Genomic DNA, 17168 nt, shown 5'->3' with positions numbered 1-17168 from the left:
TAAAACAGAAGATAAGAGAATATGAATTTATTAATTCCCTGCAAGAATAATGTGTTTTGCTGGAATTAACCCTTTTAAGAAAATACTATGTCTCCTTTGAAGTATCTGTGCTTTGGAAAATGTGCTTTTCTTGCATGTTAAACCATTAGAGAAATCTCTTTGCTTGAAGTATGAAGAGCACATCAGTTTTGTTAAATAGGTTAATTCAAACATATGTGTGCATTATCTTAAAGAAAAGCCAATTAAAACATGTTCAGCTATTAATACTGAAGCGACAGTTTTATCAGGGAGAAGATGATGGCACAAGAAAAGCAGTAATGCTAATAGTCTACAAAGCTCTGTTAAACATACAGATTAAGCTAATGTTAGGAAGAGGGTTTTTTCTTCTCATCTTCTAATTACCATAAAATTTCAGAGCTAAACCATCTCTAAGCTGTAATGGATCCCCATGTTTTGTGCAGCAAAGTGATTTCCAGGCCTGTTTGACAGAAGAATATTTCTGAAGGTGGGCTGATGTGTGTCTGACTTGGGATTCTTAATAAAGCTGTGTTTGGGTCCCACCATTGAAGTGCATGGTCCACACAGAGTGCTTCTACTGCATCCCCTGTGCGGTGCTGGTGGTGCCCATGAAGAAGAGGTGCTACTGCTGGAGACTGCAGTTCTGAGAGCTGCTCTGCTCTGACAGGCTTCCTCACCCCTGCCCTGCATCACCAGTGAGGTTGCTGGGTGATGATAAACAAAACTTGGCCTTCCTAAGTCTTATTTTGATAAGCCTTATATGAAAATCAAAATAGTGTAACCTGTTAACTAAGAAATGCTCAAATAAGTGAACAATCTGGTTTTGGCCTGTTGTACTTAGATTTCTTCTTTTAAAGGTTCTAATTTCTGTTCTTAATCCCTCTAAGACTGAGCTCACTCTCATGCTTGTACTCCAGAATGACTTGGTACATCCAAAGAAAGTTACACTGTGTAGGCATCTCAGTCTAATAAAACTTTGTGGAGGCATTAAAGGAATGTTATATGGTGGATGCTACTGCTAGCTGAAATCAAATTAGTTGGTGTGTAGATCTTTTGCCTAATATAAAGGCGTAAGAGTACTTCATGTGTGATCACATCCAATTCCTGGCTACTGTAGACCACCACATCTCTTAAGCACTCCCAAGTTCATGGCACTTCATTTTGAGATCTGTGGATGGTTCTTCCCCTTTTGGTGCTGTTCAAGATGTGTTTCAGGCCCTTCTTCTGTGGTGGCTGAAAGTTCTCTGTAGTTTTCCTATTTGAATTTGTCTGTGACTAGTTTCTGTTCATTCCCTAAATATTTACTTATTTCCCTTCCGTGGTGTTCTCCACTGGTGCTTTTGGAAACAGTGGTAACATCTTGTTTGAGTCTAAGGCAGAGACACTGTTGAAGGTCCATACCATTTCATGAAATGGAATTTAAAATAATAATTGTGAAGTCAGTGGGAGTTCAAAAAACATTCAAACTGTTCCCTTCCCCTGCAAGGGGATCAATATCATAGTCAGGAGTGTGCTTGGTATTCCTTAAATTCGGAAATGGAAACCAATGTATTTTTATGGCTATATCATTAGGAGATCAAAATAGAGTATTGTAAGTTTTATGCCATTATTCTGTTCAAATATTGGTATTGTTAATTCAAATATTTTTCTGTTATAATTTTTTGCTTCTACAGTAAAATAAAAGTCTTTGAAAAATGAGAAGTGGAGCCCACATAAAGTCAATACAATTGCTCTGCCTCATGCAGATGTCTCAAGTTCAGTTCCCCCTCCTGCCATGCAACAGAAGGTTTAATGGAAGATAGGGATGCTGCAGTCTCCTTATTCACAGTGACAGCAACATTATTCCAAAAGCATTAATATCACCAAGGTTCTTTATGGTGCTGCAAATTTTCTAGAGAAATAATATTCTGGTTATAGGATTTTTTTCTGTTCCGTATTGCAGAATGGGACTGAAAGCCACCATCTTTCCACTGTGTCATTTCTAAGAGGGTGAAGGTCACAAATGTTGTTCACGAGGCTTTAAGTATTTCAGGGACAGAAATTTTGAAGGTGCTGCAGTAGATTCTGCCATGGAATATTTACAGCTATTGAGCCCAATTATTGGATTACAAAAATTCTGGGCACACAACCGTGTGAGTGGAAGAAAGTGAGGATGGGAGGAAGACAACTTGGGGAAAAGTGGTTGAATGTCTCTGTTAGGAAGACCTAGAGATCTTGAAAGTACATGGAATTGAAAGGGTGGGCCTCAGCTGGGATGTGTTCCTGCTCTGAGATACAGTGGGGAGGTTCAGTCAGATGAGGAAAGGAGAGCAGGTGTGCAGTGAAACTGGAAGGATCGTATTGTGTGTGAAACCAGGGTGATGGAATGGAGACTTCTGGCATCACAACAATGTGCCACATTTTTAGCAATATACCGGCAGGAAGACTACAAATAGGTTCTTAGTGCAGTAAGTGAAAAAGGGGATATGGTTGTCTATGTGCAGGAGAAGGAGAACTTACATAAATAACCTACATGCGTATGTGTATGTGCATTTATTTTTAAGATGTTAACAGCTGAAACTTGATGTATCTCTTTTCAAAGAGTAGTTTGATGCATGAAGCATTTCTGTTTGCATCACATCTCCATCACTAAGTCTTGAGTTCACTGTAGTGATCTTTACATCCAGGCAAACAAATGCTTCTCTGCACAGTTGCTGTCAAGTACTTTGTCTTCCAATCATGTTGTTTCAAAGAGATTATAAAATAATTATTTTCAAGAATTTAATCTTGATTAAATCTTAATTAATTAATCTTAATTTTTCCTTAATGTGTTGTTTTGAAGATTTATCCACTTTTTTCTTTTTTTATATTTAACTCACTGTTTCTTGGGTATTTGTACAACTACCTTTCTTTGAAGGCAGAAGCTATTGAAAATTATTTGCTGTAGGTTTTTGGCCCTTTTGAAGCAGTATATGGGCAGTTAGCTGATCTTTAGATCCTAAGTTATTGTCCCATAATGATCATACTTTTTTTTTTATTGCCAGGTGGACATTTTTAACATCTTAAATGTAACTTTTGCTCCATTCTACTTATATGGTCTTGTTAAATCTAAAAAATCTAGTAAATCCTGATAACACTATATTTCTACAACCCTTTCTCTGAGGACAAAACTTAATGGGCTGTGGCACCTCTCTTGGACTTATGAGTTATGAATTGAGTTATGAGTTATTTTTTCTGCTTGTGAGTGAAATAAATGGAAATAATGAGTTAACACAGTAATGATTATGTCCACAGCATGGGAAATCTTTGGCATGACAAGAGTGCCTGTACTGTGTCTTAGACCCCTAATGAAAGAGTTTTGATTAATGAAGACATTTTTCCTTGTACTTTGTATTAATGTTGCAGGTGGAGTGAAGTAGTAGCTTTAAATAACTCTTACTCCTCCTGAATTGGAATGGTTATTTGGTCTCTTCAAATAAATACCCTGCTGCTACTGATAATATTTTTTTCCTGTGTGTGGGAAAAAGTGAACAGAAATACCTTCTCTTGTACACTTCAATATAGATATATGCCAACTTGATATAGCCCCTGCCAGCTTGATATAGTGTAGACTATTTAATGTCATCTGCCTCCATTATCAGTTCTTTGGGGAGACTGAGAAGAAAATATTTTTAAAGCTCTTTTTTCCTTCACTGTTCCATTTCTGTCTACAACTCTTCAAAGTTTTTCTTTTAAGGGCCTTTGTCTTTGTTGTTTCATCTCTGCTAATAAAGTTCAGGGTTATTGGCTTCTTTGGGGGTTTTTTTTGATGGAGGGAAGTTCACAGCAGTAAGCACTTTTCTCTAGTGGGAAGTGCAAGACTAGCATCTTTTTCCTTCTAGAAGACCTGTAGGTTTGATGGATCTGGCAGTTTAATAATAAATAAATAACTATTTTTTATACCAAAGTTCTGACATAGGTGCTAATTTTAGTAGAAATTGGAAATATAAATATAAACAATTTAGTGCTGTATAATCCATTCAAGTATACATGTGCCTAGACATCAGAAGGGTAATGTAAAGCTATGGCTTTAAAGAGATTTAAAAAAAGATACAATTATCTCTATGATTTTTAAGTCTCCTTAGAAATGTATTTTAGAACTTGCCAGTGATGGCTCATAATCACTTTGATATTTTGAGGAAAATGGTAGCTTTAAACAGATGATACAGAATTTATTTTTAAAAATGTATTGTGCTTATACAGTTGATGGCTTTTATTTCCATAATGTTTTTTACTACATAATTATACATCTTAATTACGTAATTACCGTCATAATTATTATGTAATTACATGTAGTTCCACTAATTACAAAATCAGGAAGTGTAATTATCTACTAAAAACTTTCTGAAATCTTATTTGTTCACTAGAGATTATTTAAAAGACCAGTGACCTACTGAAGATGTTGTACAGTGTTGTACATTATACCAGCTCTCCTTTTCCCTTTCTTAGTGGCTAGTGTAGTTTCAGAGGGTTGTGGAAGGACTGTCATGCCTTTAATTATTATTTCCCTTAAAGTTAGGTTGGAAACCATGACTGTATTGCCTGCTAATTTAGAGCTTCTTAAGTTTTCTCACTGATACTTTATATCTTTTAAATTTCAAGATTCTGTAGCTTAAATTACAGAAAGTTGCACAGTTTCAGTTAACACCTTTTCTAACTTTATTCTTTATATTTTGGTTGGGGATATCTGGTTCAGGAATCTGGTGTCAGCTAAAAAGATGTTTGGAAAAGTATTGTTTATGGCCATGTATATGTGCAGTGAGACCTTGAATCCACAAAAGATAGTGGGAATGTAGCTTAATGTAGTAAGGCCATAGACTTACTGAGTAAAACATCTTTTTAAAAATTTGTTTTTCTGTGTCAGTATGTTTGTGTCTCTGCTGTTCTGTTACTTTTGCACATACTTGGTTCTAAATATATCTTAAATGTTCATTTTGAAACCAAAAATCGTTTACTGCAATTAATATTCAGGACATTTTATGGTCCTTTTTTCCTGCTGTTTTATTAAAAATGGGCAGATAAAAACATACTTTTCTCTATATAAATAAGTCATGTTCTACCCTTGGTAGATTGAATGAAGAGAGTATTGTAAAGTGTTAGATTTGGGGCTTTTTTTTTCATTCTCTAATGCTGTTATGTATCGAAATTACATCAGAAATGGAGTGTTTTCTCTCATTGCTACATCAAATACACATTTATTGTGTATAAAAATACTTCCAGTAGCAGAAAGCAGAATCCATGTGAAAGGGGTGATGTTAAAAATAAGTGATCACAGTCTGTGATACCAATAAAAAGAAAGAAAGTGATCTCAGTGAGAAGTAAATGGTGGAATGGAAGCATGAAGAGAACAGAAGAGGTTAACTTGGCCTGGCTCTGCAGGTAATGCAGGTCTGTCATCTTCTTGAGGTTAAATGTGGTTGCCCCAACTCAGATCTGCTAAGCACAGAAGTCCTAAGGAGAATGTGTCTCCAAAGTAGGTTGAAGTATATTGACCTTTAAAAGAAACACACAAAGTCACTATTTGTGAACACAGATTGTGAAAAGTTGATACTTATTTGATCTCAGAGATAAATTAATAAAATTATTATACTTACTGAAGTAGAATAACTTTATGGGGTGCCTTTGACTAAAGAGTTTCCATCAAAGCTATGGTAAAAATAGTTATATTCTTTTCTACTAAGAGATGAATGGAGAGAAATTTTCTTCATTAAGGACTATAAGGCTATGTAGAGAATAGCATTAGGGAAAAGATTTGCTTTGTTTCCAGAGGGAACACAAAAATAGTGCATGATATATGTATGAAAATGCAGAACAAAACAGAAGTGTCTAAATACAGCTTACATTTTTATTAAATCAGGTATTTCCCTTTCTAAAGCAGTATTAAAATTTGGTCATCTCTCCATCAGAAAACTGGGGCAGTATCAACCAACCCAGATGCAGCTGTTTCTAGAGGGGAAAAAAAAAAGAGCACTGCAAGACATGGGTGTTACTGCCATGAAAATGAAGAGTGCATGAGGTACTCTTTGGGTTTCATATTTCAGAAAAGTGTGTGGGAGCACATCTGCTGCCTCTTTGCCTCTCAGCCTGCACCTCCACTTGCACAGGTTTCAAGTCCACAGCGAGGCTGTGCTAGTTTCATAGCAAAGAGCAGCTTTTCAAGACACAAAGAAAGAGAACTACATTTTTTCTTTTTGTTTTCAGTTATTTTGCGAGATTTTCTCTTCCTAACAATCCGAATCCCAGATTTCATGTTTCAGGCTCATGGCTTTTCAGAGCAAAGAAACCTCCTGTGACAGGCCAGAACGTAGCTCAGCCTTGACGAAAAAAATACAGCAAGGTACCCTTCTGTCTTGGCTTGTTCTTGTCCCTCTTCTATGAGGGGGTTTAGGTGGCTGAGAGGGGCAGTCGAGTTAGAGAGCTCACTGGTGCTCAACTGTATCTAGCACAGTTGAGTTTGGAAGAAGTTGATTTGATCCTGCCAGGATTACAACTGTCAAATGCATATCAAAATGTTTTCCTATCTTATATTATTTAACTCGGAATATAATAAGGTAATTGTTTTGACATGAAAATGTTACATCTGTGGTATTTCCACTTATCTTTAAATAGAAATTTTTCACTTTGTGAGAGATGCGTGCAGTAAGACAAAACAAAAAATGAATAAAAAGGAGTGAGTGACAGCCTAAGCTAGTTTATTTAGGTGGTAAAAACATAATATTTGACATTAATACAATTTTACAGACTTGTATTGTTTTATATTTCTGCTGTAACAATATATGTTCCATAAACAGCCAGCAGAACGTAACAGCAGCACATTTATCAGATTAATATTTTTCTTGGAAACTGTGTTACATGTTTGGAGAGAAAGAAAAGGAGCATTAAAGGAAAACTTAAAAGTATCTGTTATTTTTATGGCCTTTATAGATCATATACACGTGTCTTTAACTTAAATTATACTACTTCTTTTTTCTTTTTTTTTTTTTTTTTTAAAGGTGAGCCTGTAGTTTATATAACATCTTTAATGAAAGGTAGTTACTAGTGAGTGAAAGAAATAAATATAGTGAACATACTTATTAATAGAATTATCTACTGTGCTTTTAAACAGCAATAGTAAGCTATAGTAATGAAAGCCTTGATGTGGAAAATTTTTAGTTTCACACTTTAAATTTTGTACAGGAATCAATGCATTTGAACTTAAACATATCATGCATGCAGTTTAATGACAACTTGAAACATAATTCACTTGTTTGAAATCTCGTTTAATTTATGAGGTCCGAAGTGTAGCTTCTTGGTTTGAAACAAGTATGTTCATAATTTTGCAAAAGCAGAAGGTGTTGGAACATAAAGTGCATGCAACTGTTTTGGTTGTTGCTTCTAGAGATAAAGACAGAAAAAGAGGTTCTTATCTAGAGGTTAGCTTCTGAAAATCTGGATGCAAATTTAAAAATAGTATTTCTATTTTTCCATTTCTGTTCTTTAAAGATTTTTTGTGTCTTTCCCAGTTCAAGCCATACTTCAGATAAAGGTGACTTGGTCATAAGACCATAACAAAAAATACTTTCTCTGTGTTTCCAGAAAAGAGAAACTGATTATTATTCAGAAATGACTGTGAAGTGTCCATACTTTTTTGAGCTTTTGAATATGATCTGAAGTCTCTGCTTCATTTTGGTTTTATTCCAATACACAAAGCAATGTGCTTTGACAGATTTTAAATGTGAGAAGTACTCAGTCATGAGTTCCTACTTAGGCAAACATGCATTTTATTTCAGTATTTTGTCTGCTGACACATGAGCCCACCTGTGTTTCTCAGTGAGTAACAAAAAGGATCCTTATTGTTCCCTTATGGCATTTCACACTCAAAATTCTTTACGTATACATTTATTCTCTGGTCCTATTAGTGAGTATTGGTGCTCCAATATTCACTAGGGTGTAGGTAACCAAATATGCCTTGTTTTAAAGCTGTCCCTCCAGCACCCACTTTTTCCATGGTATGTGTGGGTTTTGAGGCACCTGTGCTGTGGCTTGCTGCTGCTCCCACCCCAGGATCCTTCTCCCGTTCCAGAGCTCTGCTGCCCTGGCAAAAATCAGTTCTTGCTTATGTTCTTGCTTATGGAGATCCTGGGTCTGCTTAGCTCTTCCAGCCTGGAGATATGTTTCGGGGAGTGAAGATATTCCTAAGTAAAAAGGAATAAGCAGCTCAAGTTATGGCAGCCACTGTAAAATGTTTGTCTTAAACTGTAGTGTCGTGTAGTACCTAATGTGTGTAGTATAAAACAATGAGATTGGTGGCAATAGCTCATCACCTGGAGTCCCAGTTTGGATTTTCCTTCTTTCAGTTCTATTAGTTGTTTTTTACGGAAGAAAGATAAACACTGGGATAGATTATCTTGGATTTTTGCTAAATGATAGCTTTCAGAAGCCCTCACCACCTGTCTCTCTCTCTCTCTTTTTTTTTTTTTTTTTTAATACTCTTATTATTAAGTATCTTTCCATTTCTTTCTGCTGTCAGTGTTCAAAGTCACCTATTGCATGTTTTACACTCAGATCCTTCCAGGAACTGAGATACTGGCACTTTCCTGTCATGAAAACCCTATGCCTACCATTGGATTTACATCCTTGACCAAAAAAAAAGATATATGAGAGTTGCAGTACATTCAGATTTTGTAAAGGTTTTATGGGATAAATGAAAGGAAGGGTAAAATATAATCAGAAATTACCAGTGGGTAAGTTCAACAGGTAGTCACCATGGTAAAGCTTTATGTTGTACATCTATATGTTTGGGTACCTTTCAATTACTTAACTGTTTGCCTCTACCCTGAGTATAGAAATAGTTTTAGTGGTCTAGCATTACAAAAAATATGTTGCATTTTGAGAAGATTAAAGTTCATAGAATCATAGATAAATATCTCCAGGGATGGAGAATCCACTACTTCCCTGGGCAGCCCATTCCAATGCCTGATCACCCTCTCCATAAAGAAATTCTTTCTAATATCCAACCTAAACTTCCCCCGGTACAACTTGAGACCATGCCCTCTTGTCTTGCTGAGAGTTGCCTTGGAAAAGAGACCAACCCCACCTGGCTACCCCCTCCTTTCAGGGAGTTGTAGAGAGTGATGAGGTCTCCCCTGAGCCTCCTCTTCTCCAGGCTGAACAGCCCCAGCTCCCTCAGCCTCTCCTCATAGGATCTGTGCTCGAGTCCCTTCACCAGCCTGGTTGCCCTCCTTTGGACCCGCTCCAGGACCTCAATCTCCTTCCTGAACTGAGGATTGTTGAGGAGTTTTGGTAACAACAATTCTGGAGTAAGCCTTTATTTTTCTTTAGGGTGGAAAGGGCTGTGGGTTTTATTTATTTGTTTGGTCTTTGCTTCTTAAGAGGTGGGTGAAGAACTTCCAGTTGTCACATCAAAATACACGGGCCCAACAAAATACTAGTACTAAAGTAACTTTTTATTAGGCTGTCATAGGGATTCTTGGGGGACTTTTGTTGAACAGGTTGTATTTTATAAAGGAAAGGTGAAATGCCTGTACTGAATTGCTCAGATAAAGAACATTAGTGCAATAGAGGAATAGAGACATAAAAAACCACACCAGATGTTTGAAGTGATTTTGACAAAAAACAATCCTAAAATTCGCAATACGTAAAATGCAGGAGAGAGTCCCAAGATGGAAAGGCTGAAAGATTTGGAGAGGCAACATTGAAACGAATTTGCAGTGCAGCTTGCCAGTGAAATAGAACATTGCAAAATGTAGCCTTTATCTTTATGGGTTTTTTTAACCCAGTGAGGTCAAAAATTACATCTTGCATTTCCAGTAGGAGCTCACCCAAACTCCATATTTCATTATGATTGCACTTGTTATCCTGAGAGGAGTTTTTCTTGATTAAGGAAGTGTTAAATAGGATTTCTATGTATGTATCCTTGAAAGTGGCTGCACGAACGTAGGCAGAGCCTTATATTGGCATTAGTATTCTTTGAAAGAATCCTACTGTGGGATCAGTTTGAAAACAGGTCATTTTATACTGTCTTGTTCTGGATGTGTAAAGTGGGGAAGGGAAAAAGTCTCTGGAAAGTACATGGTAAAGAAGTTTTTAAAAAATTTTCTAAACATGAAATATAATTTAGAAGGAAGTTTTTTTGCAGAAATCGGCAGTTTTACAGATGGAGTACATCCTTCTTGGGAAGTTTCTTCAGCAGTTGCAAGCTGATGTTATTGAAATGTCTGGAGTAGGCCAGTATTTCTGTTGAATAGTACATATTTGAAGACCATTATTATGATAAACCATGTTCTTAGCATAATTCAAATTGGTATATTTACTTCTTTTTTTTTAAATTGAGTTTTTTGCAGACTAGAAACTACAAATGGCATTAAGGAAAAAAGTGCTGTTGAGCTTACACAGAAATTTTTACATTTAACACTTTCCAACAATGTGAGTCGAGTGCTTTTTGTCACCAACAAGGAGAGGCCTGAAGGTCGAACAAACTTTTCATTATAAAGCAAATCTCTGCACTGTAATATATTCCAATTATAAAGATAATATAAATCACACCAGTGACAGGACTTTTATATAGTAAGAAGTCACCCTTATCTTTTCAGCTGATATACATTGCCTTTAAAAAAGGAGAGGGAGAGATGAGTGAGGAAATGAGCTATGATGGGTAACAACAGCGAGCTCAGGAATGAGTGGGAGCACGTGTAAAGATTTTTCCTTTTTTTGGAGGAAATCCATCTGATGCTTTGCTTGCACCTAATGCAAAGTGGGGAGAGGAGTGAACAAAAGATCTGTTATCAAAACAAGACAAGAGGGCACAAGTTGTGCTGGGAGAGGTTTAGGTTGGATATTAGAAAGGAATTCTTTACGCAGAGGGTGATCAAGCACTGGAATGGGCTGCCCCGGGAAGTAGTGGATTCTCCATCCCTGGGGATATTTAAAAAGAGACTGGATGTGGCACTCAGTGCCATGGTCTGGTAACTGCAGCAGTAGTGGATCAAGGGTTGGACTTGATGATCTCTGAGGTCCCTTCCAACCCAGCCGATTCTATGGTTCTATGATTTCCATGGGTAGGATTTTCTGCTCAGACAGAGATGATCCACCTGTGGATATGCCCCCTAGAGTAGTGTGTATATGGTGATATTTGAGACAGAATTTGTCATTTGCACTACATGTGCCAACAGTGAGGACCTAGTAGTGATGAAAGTTGAATAATCCTAAAATGTGAAGCTCAAAAAGCCCAAGGGTCATAATTCACTGAAGTGACCAAGAAAGAGACTGTATATGTCTCCCATTTCTACTGGCAATGATGATATGCTTCACTAAGGTTTTTTGGTGTCAGGACTAGAAATGACATTTTGTATAAACATCAGACAGGTGAGATACACTTCCGCACGGAAAATACTGGCTCATTCTTAACAAGACAATCACAGAATCAGGCAAGGAGGCAACTCAGATGTCATGTAGTCCAACTCCCTGCTCAAAGTAGGGCCAGCTGCATCAGGTTGTTCAGGGCCATGTGCACTTGGGTTTTGAGTATTTCTATGGATGGAGACTCCACACCAGGGCAACCTGTTTTACCATTTGCCTGCTTTCACAGTAAAAAAGGAAAAGACTATGTTTACATGGTATCCTTCTATTTCAGTTTGTGCCCATTTGCCTCTGGGTCTGTCGCCTGGCTCCATCTTTATTGCCTGTATCAGCTACATACAGAAATTTATGAGGTCCCCTGCTCTGAATCATCTCTTCTCCAGGCTGAGTAGTTGCATCTCTTCTTGTATGAAGGGTGCTTCAGTTCCTGTAATAGTCTTTGTAGGACTCACTCCAGTAAATCCATGTCTTTGTTGTACTGGGAAGCCACCCCAGCACTCCAGGTGTGGCCTTACCAGGGCTCAGCAAAGGAAAAAGGTCACCTCCCTTGACCTGCTGCTCATCCTCTGCCTAGTGCAGCCCAGGTGCTGATGGCCTTCTTTGCTGCAAGTGTTCAGTCCTGGTTTGTGCTTACCTTGCTACATACTCCTTAGCTTGTTATATAGGTACTTGGCTATATGGGTATTGTGTGAAAAGGGGCTCTGCTGTTCTCTTTCTTTCTGCAGCAAAGCAGGAATTCCACGCCAAACATAAATAGTGGAGAAAACTCCTGTGAAGGAATACATTTCATCTCCACTGGTTTTGAGGTCTCAAAGTTCAAGAATTTGCATGTGAATTTATTGGCCTGTCCTCCTTGGTATAGTGGGGAGAATTAGGCAGTTCAAGGGCATGGCTTATCTTGTCTCATTTATAGTAGGCTGGTATGGATCACACCTGGGAAATGCCTCCTCTGCCCCAGTGGTGATGAAGCAGGTTCAAGGTGAGTAGTTCACATAGAGAAAGTAGTATTGCTGGTAAAGTCATACCAGAGACATAGCCCATGAATTTATAATGTCAGATGATAAATGTGGGAAATTGTTACTTACAGCACTCCAGTCACCCCAAGGTTTTTTGTCAAAAAATAAAAAATAATACCAAAGTAGTTTCCTTTATCCTTCTGCACTTAGTTACAGCCCCTGTTGACTTAAGCCAGGTGAGAAGAGCATGTTGCTCCGAAATAAACGGCTCCTGCATCCCAGAATAACCTATTTCTAACGTATACATGGCAAATGGTAAAGACTTGGGGAAAAGCATCTAGTCATAAATGTTAACCATGAGGAGGCAGTATGCCATAACTCCCATCACTCCTTTAGAAGGGTCTGTCATGAGGTGTGCAAACCAGCCTGTTAAGAGTAACTTTGAGAACAGAGTTCTGGCTTTTGTCCTGGGAGCAGGCTGGTTTTTTGTGGTTATTTTTAGAGAAGCAGAGGGTGTAATTCTTCTAAGCCCCTACTGTTTTTCAGAGACTAAACTTCTTGTATGGGATCATTTGGAAATTAATTTACAGTCTTCAAGGTGAATAGCTATGGTCTAGTTAATAGCTATTCTTTACTCACAAAGTATTTTAGCACTTAAAAGCCACCTCTATCAACTTCTGCTTTTTTATATTCAGTAAATGCACAGGGATTTTGATAACTCTAGATGAAGTTACCCTGAGGAGGAGTTTAATATTGAACTGACCACAGCACATAATTTTTCTTCCTGAATGTCAAGCATGAAACCAGTAAAAAAAATACATTCACCAAGTTTATTTAAGAAGGCCATTTAAAATATATTTCCTTATAACAGCAGCCTCAGATAATCCATTATTTTATTTGTAGACCCTCTTAAGGAGAGTGGAAGACTAAAGGAGTGCATGGATTTTTAAGTGTATCAAGTTAGTAGGCTAAGAGCAAAGGCTATCTCTGCATGAGGGACTTTGCACATTCTCTTCCAGATCAGCTGCAACATCAAGGACAGGAAAATCTGCAAAGCATTTTGTTTGCTATGTGTTCAATCTCCTGTCATCTGCTAATGCAGTCTTTGTCAGAAAGTACTTAATGTTGGGTACCCAAGTAGTCTGTTTCACATCTGTTGTTCTGCTGAACACATATCTCCTATATTCCCTGCTCAAAATTGCTGACTTTTCACAAATTGGGGATGATAAGCAGCTCTAGGAGGGGCTGGGGGTGTGTGTGGGGGGAAATATTGATGTCCTGGTAGTGGAACTGGTTGTATGAAGAGGAGAGTAAGTATGTTCTTCTGTCCTTGATGTATTATTGGCAGCTGAGCCTGTGATCTCTCACTGTTTTCAGGATGGCAAAGTGGGCAGTTTCTTCTGTTTTGTTACATAGCTTCCAGGTGCATTGGCAGCTGCTATGTACCTGTAGATATATGTCCCTACAGATATGGGTCCCCTGCAAGCAAGTGCTGCAATATTTTGATGTTGTTCTCCTAGAGGATGATGCAAGACTCCTCTGCACAAGGCCTGAAAGAATCCTGTGTTGGGCAGCTGTTTCAGAAATTTATCCAAGCAGCTGTTTTTCTGTGGTATTTTTTTGCTGGAATTATATACCTTACTAAGCATTATACATTTGTCTCACTGCCTCAGGATCAGATAAACATTTAAATTAAGGTGGGCAGGACTTTAAATAAAGTTTTAAATTTTGGAGTGTAGCCTGTTATTTTTCAAAATAGAAAGGAGATAGGCTTATTTTTCATCTTTTTTTCTGTTGCTTTGAGGATCTGTTTTGCCTTCTGATGTGTAAAATATTGTGTGGGAAGAAGGTGAAGGTGAGCAAGTTTGAAAATGACAGTGCGTTTGACATTTGGGATTGTCACAGAAGCTCAAATTCTAAAAATGTGTTGTTACAGTGTTGATATTGCTTAACTTGGGATAAAGCTAGTTGTTATCAAATACTTGAACAGTAAGTCATGATTCAGTTGTGCTCTTTCTTAAATGTAGTTATATCTGTTAGTATTTCAAACCTTTTTGGATTAAATGTAATGGGTTTTCTTTGACCAAGGGTATGGGCTTTGTGGTTTCATCATAAGCAAAATAAATGGTCTTTAATTCTGGCCACATACTTAGAATCATAGAATCATAGAATCATAGAATTGGCTGGGTTGGAAGGGACCTCAGAGATCATCGAGTCCAACCCTTGATCCACTACTGCTGCAGTTACCAGACCATGGCACTGAGTGCCACATCCAGTCTCTTTTTAAATATCTCCAGGGATGGAGAATCCACTACTTCCCGGGGCAGCCCATTCCAATGTCTGATCACCCTCTCTGTAAAGAAATTCTTTCTAATATCTAACCTAAACCTCCCCTGGCACAACTTAAGACCGTGCCCTCTTGTCTTGTTGAAAGTCGTTTGGCAAAAGAGACCAACCCCCCCCTGGCTACACCCTCCTTTCAGGGAGTTGTAGAGAGCGATGAGGTCTCCCTTCATCCAGAATTGTATCACAAATGTCATTTTTATTTTATATATAGTTGATCTTCTGTGCAGCAGTAGATGCTTTAGTCTTTTGTCATCTCCCCTGTTTTAGTGACTGTTTATGACAGAGCAATTTGATTTCAGGTATCTTGTTTTACTTTTGCATATGCTGTCCTTATGCCTGATGTTGTGGCAAAGTCATTTCCTTAAATCAACAGTGGTAACAATTTAAGTAGGTAAACAGCAATTGAATTCCAAGCGCTAACACCACTGATGGTGCTGATACACCAAACCAAATCATCATTCCCCAGTCTTGGAGAATACCAGTCATCTCCTGCTACAATCCAGGATATGTTTTGTGTAATGGTGCTGGATTTGAAATGCTTTCAAAACTTTGCTCTCATGCAGATGCTGATTAGTAGCTGACTGAATGGGTGCAGTCTGGTACAGTGCTGTTCCATTTATAAGTTAGTTTCAGTCTCATTAATCAGAACCAGTTTCACTTGCTTCTGCAAAACTTTTGTCAGACAGAGAAAAATGTTCAGCCTTCAGGACCAAAATCCATAAAGTTAAGGTATGGTAAGCATGACAGATGTGATAGGTAAGACAACATTGCTCTCAGTATTTTTTGAGTGGGAAATTATGAGATCTATGTATTTTTAATTACATGAATTACACAGGGACTTGTTCTGCTTTTGAAAATGTGTGTTCTTTGTGTATGACAGGCTTTATACTAAGTTATTAGTAATCTGTGGACTTATTTAATTGCAGTTAAATATGCATATTTAACATGTGCAAGAACTCATAAAATCCATTTAACTAAGAAATACAATTGAAACACCTCATAAAGAGCAGTCAAACCTATGAAGTCAAGTTACAATGGGTTATTGCTGTTAGCACACCACCTGACTGCACCTTTTTATTAGATTTGACCTTTCTGTTTGAGTTTTCTTGCTTTTGTACTTTTAAAGCAATAGTTTGATGTATAATAATGCTTTTACTAAGACAATTCCTTTCCACTATCATTTTCTTAATACTGTAGGGCTTTAACTAGTTTTGAATATTTTAAGAGTATCTGGTTGTGTAAAAAGCAATTAATTGCTTTTGAAAGCAGGCCGTGTTAGCAGCTGTTGATAGGTCTGCTAACATCTCTTTTCAGTGTTTTTGTGAACAACTGATCAAATTAGATTCGTCACTCTTGGCTTGTGGTGATTTTAAATTGAAATGGAATATATTAAAGTAGCCAACCATGCTGATTATATTGCAAGCTTCATTTAATGTCATACATTCACACATTATAGTGAAAAGCAGGATTTTTTTTTTAAATGCATGATTGTGACTGTACCTTTACCCGACTCCAAAGGTCATCTGTAATCGGTGCATAATTTATTAGTGTTAGATATCTGATTCTTGAAAGCGTGTGCCACAATGGTACATGCACATGAAAGGTGTTGACTGAAAAAATCAAATTGTTATCATTTCACTGCTATGCTGTTCTTGATACCATCTGAGTCCTTACTGGGCAGTAGGCTGCTGCAGTGAAACCTTCAGACATAGTTGGACAGTTCTCCAGAGACCACAGAAATGTCCATTCTGAAATCCTGAGGTTCTGGAGTGCTTCTAGAGGTGGCAGTGTGTTGCTATGAAGGTGTTTCTTTTTCCAGGTTGTCAGATAACAGGATTCTCCTGTGATGTTCAAAATCATAAAAAATCCTGTGGTGTTCAAAATCATAAAATATGCTTCTTAAATCTTTTCCTCCCATTTAATTCACTAGCTCTTTCCTAAAACCTATAGGAAGCTTGAGGGAAGCCTCTAGTTGAGTGTCAATAGAAATACTGATGGAATAAATTTTTACACAGACTCTCTGTATCCCTCACCTTACTGTTATCTTTTAAAATAACTCTGCTATTCCCATGTGCTTGTTCAGATGTAAACGACCTGAAAGTTAACATTGTGAATATTTGTTGTTTGCAAAGTGGTATCTGTTTAAATTCACTTTTTAAGCAAATTTTTCAAGTTTGTGCATAGCTTAATGCAAAAGAGTAGTAGTTCCACAGTAGCTTTCAAAAGGAATTCTTGTATTATTTTTGAAAAATATTACATAGGCTTTTAATGTAATTTATGCATAGAGAAAGTACTACTTATTTTCCAGCATTTTGAAAATATTTTACAGTCCTGTCTGTGTTATGTGAATGTCTGCTTCCTTTTCTAGAAAACCCTGGGGAAAGTAGTAGATTCAGATCTTAGTGTCCAGATAGCAGTCCAGACAATCCAGGGAAAAGCCAAGGCTTCTGTCAGGCTTTACCTGGGTGGCTG

General features: G+C 37.5%; 1 protein-coding gene across 1 annotated transcript in view; it reads left to right on the top strand.

The window, feature by feature from the left end:
• The window catches only part of POLA1 (DNA polymerase alpha 1, catalytic subunit), a 197561-nt gene that overhangs the window by 156410 nt on the left and 23983 nt on the right, over positions 1–17168 (top strand). The gene's annotated exons all lie outside the window — the stretch shown is intronic.

Source organism: Calypte anna, chromosome 1 (assembly GCF_003957555.1).
Source record: "Calypte anna isolate BGI_N300 chromosome 1, bCalAnn1_v1.p, whole genome shotgun sequence".
Lineage (NCBI taxonomy): Eukaryota > Metazoa > Chordata > Aves > Apodiformes > Trochilidae > Calypte > Calypte anna.
Note: the sequence above shows the minus strand (reverse complement) of the source record. Positions and strands in the feature narration are given on the sequence as shown.